The following is a 15,320-nucleotide window of genomic DNA, read 5'->3' as shown; positions in this document are numbered from 1 at the left end:
GGGTGGGCTGATGGACAAGGGGGATCCCCACACCCCCCACCTTCACCCCCCTGCCGTGTGCTGGGCTGGGCCCCTTCCCCACCCTGCTGCCCCAGGGCCAGGATCCCTGTGTTGCCCCCTCCCTGGGTGATTTTCTGCCCTCCCCCCTCGCAGGAGGCCGATCCGAGCTGGCCGGGGTGGGTGAGTCGGGGCTGCAGCTGTGGGGGTGCGGTCTGGGGCTGCAGCCTGGCCCCAGGGCTGTCCCATTGCAGAGCGGCCAGCGGGGGCTGGTCCGTTGGCCCCAGCCCCAGTGATCCCCTGACCCGGTTCCCCTGAGGTTCCGACGGCGCCGGTGCCTCTGGTCCAGGCTCTTTGGGATGGGAAGGGGCCTCCCCCGCCCGGTGCCCCGGTCCCATGTGGCTCCAGGGCCAGGTTAAGCAGTCGGAGCGTCTGGGCCCGGCCCACACGGGGTTAACACTGGCCGGAGGAATTCTGTGGGGTGGGGGTGGATGAGCAGCGCTGCCCCCTGCTGGACGGTGCCACAGCGCCATGCGCAGCCCTGGGAGCCGAGCAGCTGGGGCTGAGTGGGAATCCCAGGGGCACAGGGACGTCCGTCTGTCTGGGAGGGGAGACGCTGGGGTCCACCCTGGGGTGCTAGCAGGGTGGCAGGCGCAGAGGACCTGGTGGGGGGATACTGGCAGGGTGGCAGCGGTTTGGAGGTGCTGGCGGGGGCACTGGGGTGCTGGCAGGGTGGTGGGGTCTGGGGACCCTGGTGGGGGGGTATTTGGGGTGCTGGCAGGGGCTTGGAGCCTGATGGGGGGCACTGGGGGTGCTGGTGGCAGTGGGGGCTGGGGTCCCTGATGTGGGGGACACTGGGGGTGCTGGTGGGGTGGTGGGGCTGGGGGCCCTGGTTGGGGGGCACTGGGGGTGCTGACGGGGTGGTGGGGCTGGGGGCCCTGGTGGGGGGCACTGGGGGTGCTGGTGGGGTGGTGGGGGCTGGAGGCCCTGGTGGAGGGGTGCTGGGGGTGACCTGCATGTCCCATGTGCCTCTGACCCGTGTGGCTCCTCTCCCTGCGCGTGGGTGGATTGATTGGAGGTGGCAGCGAGGCGCCGGGCTCTGTGCTGCCAGACCCGTGCCAGCTGCATCCCTGGCTGTGGGCACTTTGCAGCCGCTGTGCAGCGTGAGAGCAGGCAGCCGAGTGGGGGGGGCGGTGGTCTGACCCCTCGGCTGGCACGTGTCACACGACTGGCTCATGGCGTGGGCTGAGGGGGGGGGGGGGGGGGTGCCCGGGGGGGGGGGGGTCGGGGCCGGGGGCGGGGGGGGGGGGGGGGGGGGTTGTGAAATCCCCCGCCCCTCAGTCCCAGTGCCAGCCTACGCCCCCCCCTTCACTCCTGCACCGGAGCATCCATCCCCCATTGACCCGGCCCCCCGCCACTGCCCCCACTGGTCGTCCCGCCCCATTAACAGCCCCACTCCTCTCCTGCACCCGGGGGGCTCCCTGGCCCAGGCCTGGTGGCTCTCAGGGAAGGGGCTGGGGTGTGAGCAGGGTCCCCAGCCCTGCCTGTGAGTGGGGCCAGCCAGGTGGGAGCTGGCCACGCTGTCAGGGCCGATTCCCACCCAGCTCCGCTGTGTGTCGGGGCAGCCGGGTCATGGGGCATCTCCTGGGGGTGTGGGGGCAGGAGGCACAGGTCACTGCCCCCCTGAGCTCCAGTGCAGGGGCCGGGGTCCAAGCAGCCAGGCTGCACGCACACCTGATCAGAGCCGAGAGAGCAAAAGAGAGCTAGCGCTCCTCACTCCCGACCCGCAGCCCCTGCTAGCCTCGCCGGCTGAGGGGGGCCCGTCTGGCCAGGCTGTTGGTCTGGGACTGTGGTCTGGGCTCTGGAGAGCTGCTGAGTCCTGGGAGGGTCCCTTGCCAGGCAGGGTGTAGGGCTCTGGCAGGCAGGCGAAGAGCAGCCGGAATAACATTATAATCTCCCTGTGCTGGGCATCACGGCCAGGGATAGGGCTGGCATCCTGCTGATCCATTCGAGCGAAAGGAGAATCCCCCTGAGGTGTCAGCAGTACAGGGCCTATGACACACTGGATCAGTTCCGATTCCATCCAGGAGAGGGCGGCATTGCTCAGACACCCCAACCAGCTCCTTCCTGCCTGAAATAGTCCAAATCTGCCAATCTGCCGCGCCCGCAGCAAGGCACCTCTGCGGAGGAGGGCGTCGGAGAAGCGAGTGGTTGGGGCGGGGAGAGGAAAATGGGGAATTTGGAGGGTTTGGGGCTGCCTGGTTTCTCAGATTCTCCCGCGCTGGGAGCTGCTGTTGGCTCCGTTGATCGTTTTGCAGTGTGTGGGCAGGGAATGCCGGGGGAGGCGCCTCTTGGCTGTTATGACTCTGCGGAATAAATAGAGCGACTGGAGAAAGAACAACTTTTCTCTTTGCGTTTTGTGCCTCGCTCAGCCATTTTCGAAGCCGAGGAGGAGAGTTTGGTCTTGTCCGCGGAGCTGCCCGGGTTTGACTTTAAATCGATGTGGAACGTCGACAAGAGACCCCAGTTTTGCTGATTTCAGTGGGGCTGGGTCTAGATCCCTCTCGTGGGCTTTAAAGAAGTCAACCCTCGTGTCTGGTCAGTTTCCTCTGTCCCAGGAGGTCTGTTGCGGTGGGTGAGCTCTGAGCTCTCTGGTGACCTTCCCCAGACCTGAAGAAGGGCTCTGTGGAGCTTGAAAGCGTGTCCCCTCCACCACCAGCTGTTGATCCAATAAAAGACGTTGCCCCTGACCCAAAGACAGCTCACCCCTTTGGCGCCAATAGGGACCTCCTCGCCTGCGTGGTCCAGACACAAAGGGTGAGGGCTTCCCCCGAGCCAGGGCATGGAAGCGTCTCCGTGTGCAGCATGCTCGAGCGGGTGTGACTCCGAGCTGTGACCTTCATGCTCCCTTTGCTTTCCCAGCTCTGCGGGTACCGCTGCCCTGGCGTTATCCCGGCTTCGTGCGACGAATTGCTTTGGTGGCTAGAGAGAGCCCCGCGGAGGGGGCTGGGCCGGCATGGGAGCCCTGGAGCACTCCCACCGGCGAGGGAGCGCAGGTCGTCAGCGGCTGTGCGTATGCCAGTGGGCCACTATGGTTTGGTCTTTTGGAGGATTTTGCTGTTGGCACTTCAAAGAGAAATGGACCCCTCCCCCTGCAGATTGATCGAGCAGCAGCCCTTGCTGGGTGGCGATGTCTCAATGGGCAGATGCCCGCCATGCACTCTGAAAGGGGGCTTTCTGGTCGGGAAGGCCCCAGTCCTGCAATGAGTTTGTCAAGTGCGTGGTGTTGAGGGTCTAGCAGAGATAAGAATTTAAGCGCCCAGGTTTGTCTTTGGAAGGTATCGTGCAGGTTTCCTTTGAGGATGAGGAGCGAGAGGTCAGCTAGGGAGCGATCTCTTTGTGAACCACCGGTGATATGGTGGTTTTGGGTTTGATCGTTTTCCTGGGTGAGCTCATTCGAGGGCATCGTGATTGGTTTCACCCACATAGTTGGTATTGGGGTATTTGATGCACTGGATGAAATATGCCACATGTTGTGATAGGCGTGTGTGGGACCCCTGGATCTTGAAAGGTGTAAACATAAGAACATAAGAACGGCCAGACTGGGTCAGACCAAAGGTCCATCCAGCCCAGTATCCTGTCTTCCAACAGTGGCCAATGCCAGGTGCCCCAGAGGGAGTGAACCTAACAGGTAATGATCAAGTGATCTCTCTCCTGCCGTCCATCACCACCCTCTGGCAAACAGAGGCTAGGGACACCCTTCCTTACCCATCCTGGCTAATAGCCATTAATGGACTTAACCTCCAAGAATTTATCTAGTTCTCTTTTAAACCCTGTTAGTCCTAGCCTTCACAACCTCCTCAGGCAAGGAGTTCCACAAGTTGACTGTACGCTGTGTGAAGAAGAACTTCCTTGTATTTGTTTTAAACCTGCTGCCCATTAATTTCATTTGGTGGCCCCTAGTTCTTATATTATGGGAATATATATTATATTCCTTATTCACTTTCTCCACACTACTTATGATTTTATATACCTCTATCATATCCCCCCTTAGTCTCCTCTTTTTCCAAGCTGAAAAGTCCTAGCCTCTTTAATCTCTCTTCATATGGGACCCGTTCCAAACCCCTAATCATTTTAGTTGCCCTTCTCTGAATCTTTTCTAATGCCAGTATATCTTTTTTGAGATGAGGAGACCACATCTGTACGCAGTATTCAAGATGTGGGCGTACCATGGATTTATATAAGGGCAATAAGATATTCTCCGTCTTATTCTCTATCCCCTTTTTAATGATTCCTAACAGCCTGTTTGCTTTTTTGACTGCCGCTGCACACTGCACTTATGAAGGCCAGAAGAAGGGGTTCAGAAAAGATTTCTTTCAGGATGGGGCCCTCATCAAATATGGGTTGTAAATGTTTAATAATACCCATAGGGGTTCCAGTGTGGGGTGGTAGGTGACAACTAGGGGTGTGCGGTCAGTGGGTTTTGGTTTTTTTCTGTATTGAAGGAGGTTTTCCTGGGGTATTTGGGTGGCCCATTCCATGATGGAATGTCTGGTGGAGTGTCCTTTAAGGTGGTTTAAGTGTGTTAAGGTGTATATCCTCGACTTTCTCCTCCAAGCATGGCCTGGCTGTAGATAACTGATGTTTTGGTGTGTTTGGGGTGGTTACTGGACCTGGGAAGGGAGGTGTGCCAATCCGTGGGCTTTTTGTATATAGTTGTCTGTAGGGTTCCATTGCTGAAGCTGACTGTGATGGAAGTTGATGCTGGTATGGGAGTATTCTAGAGAGAGTTTAATGGATGGTGGTGGTTGAAGTTGTGGTGGAAATCTACGAGGCAGTTCAGGTCTGTCCAGAGGATGAAAATACCATTGATGTCCCTCAGGTTTATCATTGGTTTCGTGGTGCATTTGTCCAGAAATTCTTCCTCAAGGTGGCCCATGGAGAGGTCAGCACATTGGGGAGCCGTCCTTGTACCCAGGGCTGTTCCCACGGTTTGGACAACGTGTTTGTTGTTGAATGTGAAGCTGCTGTGGCTGAGGATGAAATGGATGGGTTTGGCATTGTGTTTCGGGTGGATTTCTGAGCGTTGCGCGTGATCTTTTAGATACGTGAGGCAGGCGGCGATGCCATCCTGGTGAGGGATGTTGGTGTATAGAGAGGTGACACCCATGGTGGTGAGGATGGGGTTCTGAGGGCCGTTGTTAATGGTGCGGAGTTTCTGGAGGAAATCAGCCGTGCTGGAGGACGCTGCCCCTTTGTGCGGTGAGTGGTTTGAGGCTGGTTTCTGTGAGTCCCGATACTCCTTCAGTCAGAGTGCTGCGCCCCGATATGATTGGTCTGTTGGGTTCCCTTGTTTGTGTATCTTGGGAAGCACGTAGAAGGCCCCTTTGATGTGGGCTTGTGGGGGGTAGGCTTTTAAAGTGTTTCTTGGAGTTGTTTGGGGAAGATTTGATGGTATCGTTAAACCCCTGGGTGTGAGGTCTTTGAGTTCTTCACAGTGGGTGGTGTCAGAGAGTTGTCTGTTGGCCTCGTTGATGTAGTCATCTTCTTCTTCTTCTTCCATATGGCTGGTGTAGAGCAGCAACTGCAATTTCACCTGAAGCTGGTTGAGCCAGGCGGCTACAGCAGGAGTGGCAGAATTTATTGCAGTGACGCCTCCTTCATATTTATACATTGGGCAGTGGGTGGTGAGATGTTGGATGGTCTGTCGTGGGGACCCACACGTGGAGGCCGGGGAGTCCTTGACTTTCCATTTGTGCGTCAGATGCCCGCATCTACCATGGTTGGTTCGGATTCGATTCAGAGTTGCCCAAGATGACCGTGGAAGGTGAAACCCAGGAACCTCCTGCGTGGGATCCGGCACAAGGTGCTTATTTTTAAAGTCTTGTTTAGCCCAATCTGCTTTGCAAGCCTCCTTCTGATCGTAGCCTGATTGCATGAGGCTAAACGAATGTTCCCAGAAAGGCTTGCGGGACTTAAGATGGTGGGGGGGGGGGGGGGGTTTGTTGAGGTCTTGGTGGATAGGAAACATCTGTTTTCCTGGATTCGCTGAGCTTCGTGGAGCATCGCAGCGTTTGGCCTGCCGGCGGGGGAGCAGTTAGACAGAGCAGTGTTGGAGTTGACTGAAGGGTTCCCGTGATGCGCCGCATCACTGTATTCAGCTGGGTGTCCACAAGTCATGGGCGGCTGCATCCGGACAATATTCAGCTACCAGATATACAAGGGACATTGCAGATGTTCGCAGCACTGATGCTGTAGTCATTGTAATTAAGGACTGCAATAGCGCCCCCTTTGCCCGCTGGTTGGATCACTAGCTGGTGGTTGGATTTCAGGACAATGTCGCTGTCCTCTCGGCAGCAGAGCGAAACGCCGTGTCTACACGACACGCCTTTGCCGGCGCAAGTTACATCAGCCCAGAGCGGCCGCAGTTAGTCTATCGCTTGTGCCTGCACATCCTTGGCTCAGTGTGGTGCACCATGGGTGGGTAGCCCAGGATGCAACGTACCACCCTCCAGCGCACTGTCTCTCGGGAAGTTTTGGCAATGCATGATGGGGCAGAAAGCAGTTGCTCAGGGGTGACTGGGAGCAAGGGGACAACTTCCCAGCATGCAATTTTCTACATCCCATCATTTGTGAAACCTTTTAAAAAAATCCCATGAACCCGCGCGTCCCGCCTCGTATCCGCCATCTCTGACAGAAGCACGGAACCTGCACAGCTCTGCATTATTGTCATGAGCATTGCAAGCACAGGACACACAATCCTCTGGTATGTGCAGAGCCGCAAGAAGAACGGAATCAGCGCGGAACATGATGATTGCTTGGAGAACAGATTGCTGGGGGACAGACCGAGAACCAATTCAAGGTTGTTGAAGGCATTCACAGATCAGCAGCACATGGTGGGCCACCACTTCTAGGCCTGAGAAACGAGCCCTGACTGGGATTGCATCGTAATGTAGGTTTGTGATGATGAACGGCGGCCGCAGAACTTCTGGATGTGGGAGGCTACGTTCCTGGATCTGTGTCCCAAGTTTGCTTCAGCCCTCCAGCACAGGGACATCGGAACAAGAGCTGTACTGACAGTGGAGAATCAAGGGGCAATCGTACTGTGGAAACTTGCAACGTTGGATTGCTACCGGTCAGTGGGAATCATTTTGGAGTTGGAAAATCCACTATGGGGGCCATTGTCATGCAAGCACATGGGGCCATTAATCACCACCTGTTATGCCAGACTGAGAGTCTCAGCAACATGTGGGACATAGTGGATGGATTTGCAGCAATGGGGTTCCTGAATTGCTGTGGATCAATAGATGGCATTCACATGCCTATTTTAGAACTAGTCCACCTTGCACAGAGTATGTCAACAGAAAGGGTGACTTTTCCATGGTTGTGTAGGCGCTGGTGGATCACCAGGGACGCTTCACTGACATGAACATTGGCTGGTCAGGGAGGGTGCATGACGCTCTTATCTTTAAGAACACAGGACAGTTCAGAATGCTACAAGCAGAGACCTTCCGTCCTGACCGGCGGATTACCATTGGCGATATTGAACTGCCAATAATGGTCCTGGGGGACCCAGTCAACCCCTTTCTCCCCTGGCTCATGGAACCTCATACTGGCCACCTCAACAGCATTGAGGAAAGATTCAGCTACCAGCTCAGCAGGTGCAGAATGACAGCTGAATGTGCTTTTGGTAGGTTGAAGGGACGCTGGCGTTGTATACGCACAAGATTGGATCTCAGTGAAAAAAACTCCCAATGGTTATAGCTGCTTGCTGTGACCTGCATAATGTCTGTGAAGCAAAGGGGGAAAACTTGCCCCTGGGGTGTAGGGAAGGGGCAGAGCGGCTATTGGCTGAGTTTGAACAGTCAGACGTAAGGGCTATTAGAAGAGCTCAACACTGAGTGATACAGTTCAGGGAGGGTTTCAAGAGCACTTTAACAGTGAGCCACAGTAATGCATTGTGATGGACTCTGCTCTACCTGGCCCTGCTGTTTTGGGGCCTGTTAAGAATTGTGTGGTGCTTGGTGTACATGTATGAATATAACACTGTCAATGCATTGCATAATTTTGTTGTACTTGCTATACATTTATGATTATTAATGTCACTAATACTCTAGTTGTCACACTGCACAGTAACCAGTACTGAAGTGGGTGCTTTCATTGCTCTTTGCGGCATACGTTGGGAATGAATAAAGATGAAATAGTTTCCAAACAATAGAATTTTGGGTAACAAAACTGGGGCATAGAAAAATCTGTGCAATTTACAAACAAATACATAAAAAAGTAATAAAGTAAGGAAATGGAAGTTAACAAGGGGAAAGAACATTCATGTCCATTTAATCTACACATACAGCAACCATGGCTGTCACAGGTCAGTGTAGGTCAAGCTGTGTCTGTCTGCGCTTTCTCTTAGTGTGTGTTGGTAGGGGTAGGCGTGTGGGCCCTGAGGCCATATGGAATGCTGCGTGGGGCGGCGGGGGTGTAGGGACTGCAATGGGAGTCGAGCCCAGGATTGTTGAATCTGGAGGTCCCAAGAGTCCGCAGCATCTGCGTTTGCTGGTGGAGAAGCCCCATTGTGTCCTGGTCCTTGTCCTGCTGGGACTCCTGGGCCATTCTTCTGTCCACTAATTCCTTCCCCGGGCTGTCTGCAATATTCACCCTCCTGCCCTTTGTTCGTGGTCTGATGCAGCACCGGCTTGTAGGATCTCACTTAACGTGTCACCTCAAGTCCTCTTCTTTCTTCTCCTCGTCTGGCTCAGGTGTTCCATGGGGGTGGAGCGGGAACCACTCAAGGCTGCAGTGGCAGCAGCTATAGATAAAACACCCAGAGATCCCATTATCACTAGAGTCACAAGGGAAAGCGAAAGTTAGGGTTCAGAACTGCTTTCTCTTGCTCCTCTAAAGTTCTAAACAAGACCTGCTTATTGACGCTTCTGCTTCGGAGGGCTTGTGCCCAGCACCACTCGCGGTACTGGCCACGGTGAGTATGGTCCACCAGAGGCGAGGGGAATGAGGGGGGAATTGCTCGGTTGCAAGACGTGAAGAGTGTCGGGCAATGGCACTGGATACTGGCCCTGTTTTCCACAGGTGATGGTGATTTTAGCCGATATATCACTCAAGGGGAACGAGGGCACAGAGAGCACCGCTGCTGCTGGCGACCTTAAGCTGTCCAGGCCCATATGCCGTTAACTTGTTTCCTGCAATGGTGCCTGCTAAAGTTATCACTGATTGGCATGAGAAAGTGTCCTACCGTGGAGGAAGAAATAAAGCTGCCCTCCCTAGAAACCTTTGGGAGAGGATTGCAGAGAACCTCCCTGAAAGTTTTATCAAGATCTCTCAGGAGGACTAAAAGGACATCCCTGTGTATATAAACAAACTGCTGCCCCACCCCCGCTTAGCTGTCTAGGGGAACGAAAAGCGGATAACTTTACCTCTTTTTGTTGTACCAGTGCCTCTTGTAGTGCGACTAAATTAATGTGATGGGAAATACATTTACACACTTACCCAAGGTGCCTTCCCCTTATCGGGCTCACCCCTGCTCGCTGCCAAGACTGACTGGATTGTGGGGGAGTCTCAAAGAGGTGCTGGCTCGTGGCATAGCTGGATCCCCTGGGCTCATGTCACCTATTTTCGTCCTCGCTGTTCATGCCAGAGGTCTGTGACTCATGCACCTTGGAGGTATCCCTGGCGCTCTGCGGGATGTGATGGGGTCTCCACCAAGTATGGCACGCAGCTCTTCGTAAAAGCGGCAGGTCTGTGGCTCTGCTGTGGATCGAGTATTCGCCTCCCTGGCCTTCTGATATCCAGTATCTCCTGTCTGCTCCGTGCCAGAGTGTGACTGGAGCGTGGAGCCGGCCCAGCCAGCTGGGCAGTTGCACACAGTGGAGAGCACGCTGGGCGATCAGGAAAAGGCATTTCAAAAATGTGTGGGGTTTTAAAGGAGGGAGGGGAGGGGGCACTTCCGGTCTCTGTGACCCCTGAGCAGTGGAGTTCCCAACTGTGACCAGAGCGGTCAGTGTCAGGTATTGTGGGACAGCTGCTGGAGGACTTTGAGGGTTGATACAGGTACCCAGATCCAGGCAAGGCTGCTGATGTCGATCTAACTTTGCAACGTCGCCCAGGCCGAAGCAGGGGCCGTGATGTTTGTTACGGATTTCACAGTGGAGTTTTTTTCCCCCTGAAGCAATCGAGGTAACGATCCAGTGTGTGGTTTCGCCTGCTGGGGGTGTCCAGTTGGTGGCTGACTGTGGGCAGGGAGGTGAAAGAATTCTTGGAGGCGGAGTTGGCGGAAGAATTCTTGTGGTTCTCCGCACGTTAGGATGGTATCAGGTTGGTTCAGTCCCTTGAAGCGTGCACATAGTTCCAGTCAGGGGCTGTCTTGATAGGTTGACGATGTTGGCGTGTCGTGTGGTGGCCATGGGATGGGTCCCGGTGCCGTGGTTTCTCTCGGAGGTTGGGTGGGGGGTTGTTGGAGTCGGTGACACGCCTTGTTTTTGGGTTGGGTGGCTGTGTCCTGCATGATCTCCAGGTAGGTTTCTGGATTTTTTCTCTTGCAGTGTGTGGGAGCAAGGGATGATTTCGACTTTGAGATGGTCCCTTCTGGAGCACGTGGGGTGCAGGAGATGGTTCCCCAGTGTCTCTGAAGTCTGTCTGCAGAGCTGTTCACCGTATCTGGAGTTGTGCGTAGTGATCAGAGGGCGGTAATGGGCGAGTCCTCTGGGCATGATGTTTTGTTTCTTGCATTTGCTCAGGAAGTCGATGTCGGTCTTTAGCCTGGCTTCCTTCTTCATCTTGTGACATTTCCATTTTCAACAGCAAAATTCAATCTCTTCCCGAGTGGTTTTTAGCGTAGTGGTAGCTGGGTTGTTCACACGTCCACCCTCGGGGGGTTTCCCAGCTGTTTTCGAGCTCCTGGGGGAAAAAAGTCAGTCTTAAACCGCACAGCCATTGTCTAATCGTCTCTCTTGCTTGTCATTCTCATGTACTGTGTGTATTATCACAGCGCGTAGGTGCTCACGTCGGGTCCCATTGTGCTAGGGGCTGTACAGACACATTTCAAAAAGCCAGTCCTATACCACCTTACATCTAAGTGGTGCACAATCTCTAGTAACTCACAAACCTGTACAGGGATTTTCCTCGGACTTCCCACCCAGCAGCCCATGATCAGCCATGGAACTATTCAGATTTCCTGAGGAGTGAGATTCTAGCGACTGTCTCATCTGACCCGACCCTGCCACGAAGCCCCCGGCTCAGACTGTGCTCCCCAGGGGGTGCTGGGCCCTTTGCCCCTAGTGCACAGACAGGGACCAGAAGCATAAAGAGTCTAAGGCCAAAATTTTCAACAGTGCCTCTGATTTCTGGATGCCTGGCTGACACCTGTAGGTCCCACTGATTCCAGCTGGCATGGGAGGTGCCCAGCACCCCGGAAAAGCCAGCTCTAGTTGGGTCTTGTGAAAGGCACAAATAAAATCCTGACGTCCCATCCCAGAACTCTAACCGCTAGGCTACACTGCCTCTCCTCCTTGAGGGGTGCAGGCTCAGCCCATGGGTGCCTGACAGCACCCGTCTTGCCTGGCGCTGGGTGTTCCTGGGGTTGCAGTGACTCCCCCTTTCCCCCCGAACCCGTGCTGTGTGCCCCAGGAGCCTGCTTTGAGGGGGGTGCTGTGTGACATGCACTGGGGTTTCCCCTCCCCCTTGGTGCTGCCCCGTGGGGTGACATGAGTGTGGTCGTTCTCAGCCAGAGGGCATGGCAGTGGGCTAGGGATGGGGAGGCTCCCAGTGGAGCTCCAAGTGTGTGAGGTGCTTTGTGCGTGTCCTTGGGCAAGTCGCTTAGCCTCAGTTTCCCTATCTGTACCATGGGGACAATAGCCCTGCCCTGCCTCCTAGAGGGTGTTGGGAGGAGAAATCCATCCAGGGCTGTGAGAGCCGGGGACAGCGAGTGCAGCGGAGGGTGTGGGACCGTGGAGGTGTTTATGGGGCAGTGGGGGTATGGCAGAGTGTTGTGGGGTGCAGGGGGCGGGGCTGAGCGCGGATGGGGGTGGGGCCGGGTGAGGGAGGGACCGGTCTGGGCAGGGGGCGGGGCCTATCCGGGCAGGAGGCGGGGCCGAGCGCGGGGTGGGGGAGGGACCGGTCCGGGCAGAGGGCGGGGCCGAGCTGGTCCGGGGGCGGGGCATGGCCGGTCTGGGGGCGGGGCCGAGTCCAGCCGGCGGCCGGGCCGGGCCGAGCCAGGGGAGCCGAGCGGGCGGGGCTGCGGGGCCGCCCGGCGTCGCGACATGGAGGCGGCCGGCGAAGGTGGGTGCGGGGGGGACCGATGCCGGCCCCGATCCCGCCGCGGGACCCGCTGGGGCGCGGGGAGCAGCAGGTGGGGCGGCCTGAGCGCCAAGGGGCCGGGAGCCGGGCCCTGCCCCCCCCCCCCGCGTCCTCAGCCCCCCTCCTCTGCCCCCAGCCCCCCCGCCACCTCTGCCCCCCTTCTCTGCCCCCCCGTCCTCCTCCTCTGCCCCCCTCCTGCCCCCAGCCCCCCCACGTCCTCTGCCCCCCCTCCTCCTGCCCCCCCGCCACCTCTGCCCCCCTCCTCTGCCCCCTCGTCCTCCTCCTCTGCCCCCCTCTTGCCACCAGCCCCCCACGTCCTCTGCCCCCCTCCTCCTGCCCCCAGCCCCCCCGCCACCTCTGCCCCCCTCTTGCCCCCAGCCCCCCACGTCCTCTGCCCCCCCCTCCCCCCAGCCCTCCCCCGCCACCTCTACTCCCTCCTCCTCCTGCCCCCAGCCCCCCCCCCGCGGTCCTCAGCCCCCAGCCCCCTTTCCCCGGCGCCGGCTGCCCCATTGCACCCGCGCGGGGCCCCTTGCGGGGGTGCTGGGCTGCGGGAGTCCCGCCTTAATGCCGGGCTGGGGCGCCCCGTGGGACCACGAGCCGCCGGGCTGGCCTGTGGAGAGCGGGGGGCGAGGGGGTTGGAGGTGCTGGTCTGGTCCGTGCATGGTGGGGGGCCCTGGGGTGACGGGGTGGAGGTGCTAGTCTGCTCCATGGGGGGGGGGGTATGGGGCACGGGGGGGCTGGAGGTGCGAGGCTGGTCCGTGCGCGGTGTGGGGTACAGGGGGCTGGAGGTGCGAGGCTGGTCCGTGCGTGGTGGGGGGCACGGGGGGCTGGAGGTGCGAGGCTGATCCATGTGCGGTGGGGGACAAGGGGGGCGGGGGGGGCGGGGCTGGGCCGTGCGCGGGGGGGGGCACGGGGGGCTGGAGGTGCGAGGCTGGTCCGTGCGTGGTGCGGGCACCGGATTGCCCGGGATGGCAGTGTGCTATTGGACGCTGTTTATCTGTGGAGTTGGCGCCCGGTGGCTGTGGGGAGCCCGGCCCAGGGGCAGGCCTGTGTGCCTGTCTCTGTCCTGGGGTGGGCAGTCATGCTCTGCGGGGCTCCCAGTGGGGCTGGGGCACACCCCCCCCGCATAACTGCGTGGCAAGTTGGCTTCCCTGGCCTGGCGCAGCCCCCTGGAGCCGCCCGCGTGGGTCTCCTGACGCAGCCTGGCCTCGCGCCACGTGCCAGGCCTGGGAAAGCTGCCGGCACCGAGTGGCAAGTGGGGGCTACGTGCCAGAGGCTCCTCTGAGTTCCCTGGGGCCCGCTGGGAACGCCGGCCGGCCGTGGAGCCCCCCACGCCCGCAGGGGGAGGGCGCTGGTCCCGGCACCCGGCTGGTTGGGGTGGATCCGACGGGGTTACCCACTGGCCCCAGAGGGAAGGGCCCATAGTCTCTCGCTCTCTGCCCCTGGCCTGCGCAGCCTGGTCCCACTCTGGGCCCCTCGCTGGGCCGGGCGGCTCCAAGCGGAGCAGGGGCCTGGGAGCTGGGGGAGACCCAAATGAGGCTCCAGGTGCGGGGCTCAGGCTGGGCCGGGGGCTGACCCCAGTGATGGGCAGGGCCTGAGCCCGGGGGGGAGGAGCCCGGTCAGTTGGGCCGCAGAGACCCAGGCTGACCAAAGCCATGGCAAGGGGGTAGCATGGGAGAGGCTGAGTTTGGGAGGTGGGGTACCGCCAGAACCCCCAGCTCCCGTTACTGATGTCTGGGGGTCAGCGGTGGTGGCCAGGTTGTGGGGGGTGAACTCGGCATCGATAGGTCTGGCTGGGTTGTGGGGGGCCCTGTGATGGGGACATGGCTCCTGGGCCATCCCCTGAGAAGCTGGCTGGGCTGGGCTGGGCTGGGCTATCCACCTGCCCTGCAGTGCGGGGTGCCCATGGGGGCGGCAATGACTGGAGCACTGGTGCCAGGCCCCCTCCCCACTGACGGGCTCCATGGGGGGGGGGGCAGCTCTGCAGGGCTCCCTAGGTGCAGAAGGGCAGTGGTTGGGGGTCAGATGTGTTGGGGACCCAGGGGACTGGCCCTGCTGGGCTCTGCTGATTGGGGAGCCCCTCCCCGCCCCCGTCTCCCCCCCCACCGCCCGTGCTTGGGCTTAGCGCCCTTGTGACTTTCTTCCCAGGCCTTGATCTCCTGGTAGGCCAAGGGATGCTGGGGGGGAGGCTCTTGAGGAGCATGGCCTGACTAACCCCCCCCCCCCCTGGCCTGGGCGCCCCCCCCCCGTGGCCCCCCGGGGACTCCTCGTGCAGAGAAGCAGCAGCCGAGCCTGCGCCTGGAACGCACTGGGCTTTGTCCTCCTAGCCTGGGGAAATAGGCCGCGCAGGGGAGGGGCACGTGGGCTGGGGTGGGGGGGGAACAGGCTGCTCCGCGGCTGGATGCAGCCTCCCACCAGCCCACGTGCTCCTGGGGGAGGCTCAGGGCCTGGGGGGCCGAGGTGTCTGCACGGTTCGGAGCCTGGCTTGGGAAGCTCTGGGCCGGATCCCGGCCTTGGCTCCCGTGTCTCGGGCAGTCCAGCCCGCAGGGCAGAGAGTCCAGCGAGCGGCTCTGCACTCGGCCCCTCAGCAGGCCTGGCCCCAGACCCCGGCGAGCTCACACGTGCAGTGAGCTTGGTGGGTCTCTGCTAGTAACTCACCTGCCGACTGTGCCCTTCCCAGCTACCACCTGGCAGGCACCATGGTCACCTCTGCGCAAGAGAGGCCCAGGGGGCTGCGGGTTGGGATTGAGGGGCACCGGTAGAGCTGGAGGGTGGAGGGGAGCCCAGGGCAGGGCTGGCAGGGGGCTGCGGGTCGGGTTTGAGGGGCACCGGCAGAGCTGGGAGGGGGCAGGGCTGAGCTAGCAGGGGGCTGTGGGTCGGGAGTGAGGGGCACCGGCAGAGCGGGGGTGGGACCCCAGGGCTGGGCTAGCAGGGCGCTGCGGGTCGGGAGTGAGGGGCACCGGCAGAGCTGGGCTAGCAGGGGTCTGTGGGTCGGGAGTGAGGGGCACTGACAG

General features: G+C 59.3%; 1 protein-coding gene across 3 annotated transcripts in view; it reads left to right on the top strand.

Annotated features, from left to right (window-relative positions):
- The window catches only part of LZTS2 (leucine zipper tumor suppressor 2), a 41,411-nt gene that overhangs the window by 15,086 nt on the left and 11,005 nt on the right, over positions 1-15,320 (top strand). The window contains exon 1 of one of the 3 annotated variants that reach the window (XM_026651118.2): positions 12,217-12,288. The exons of 1 other annotated variant lie outside the window; for it this stretch is intronic. The gene's annotated coding sequence lies outside the window, so the exon portion shown is untranslated. Of the gene's footprint in view, positions 1-12,216; positions 12,359-15,320 lie in introns of those variants that run through there. One more of the 3 variants, XM_026651119.2, reaches the window with a different exon arrangement.

This window comes from Terrapene carolina, unplaced genomic scaffold (assembly GCF_002925995.2).
Source record: "Terrapene carolina triunguis isolate 2854851 unplaced genomic scaffold, T_m_triunguis-2.0 Scaffold95, whole genome shotgun sequence".
Taxonomy (NCBI): domain Eukaryota; kingdom Metazoa; phylum Chordata; order Testudines; family Emydidae; genus Terrapene; species Terrapene triunguis.
The sequence above is the reverse complement of the archived record's forward strand: the minus strand, read 5'-3'. Positions and strand labels throughout refer to the sequence as shown.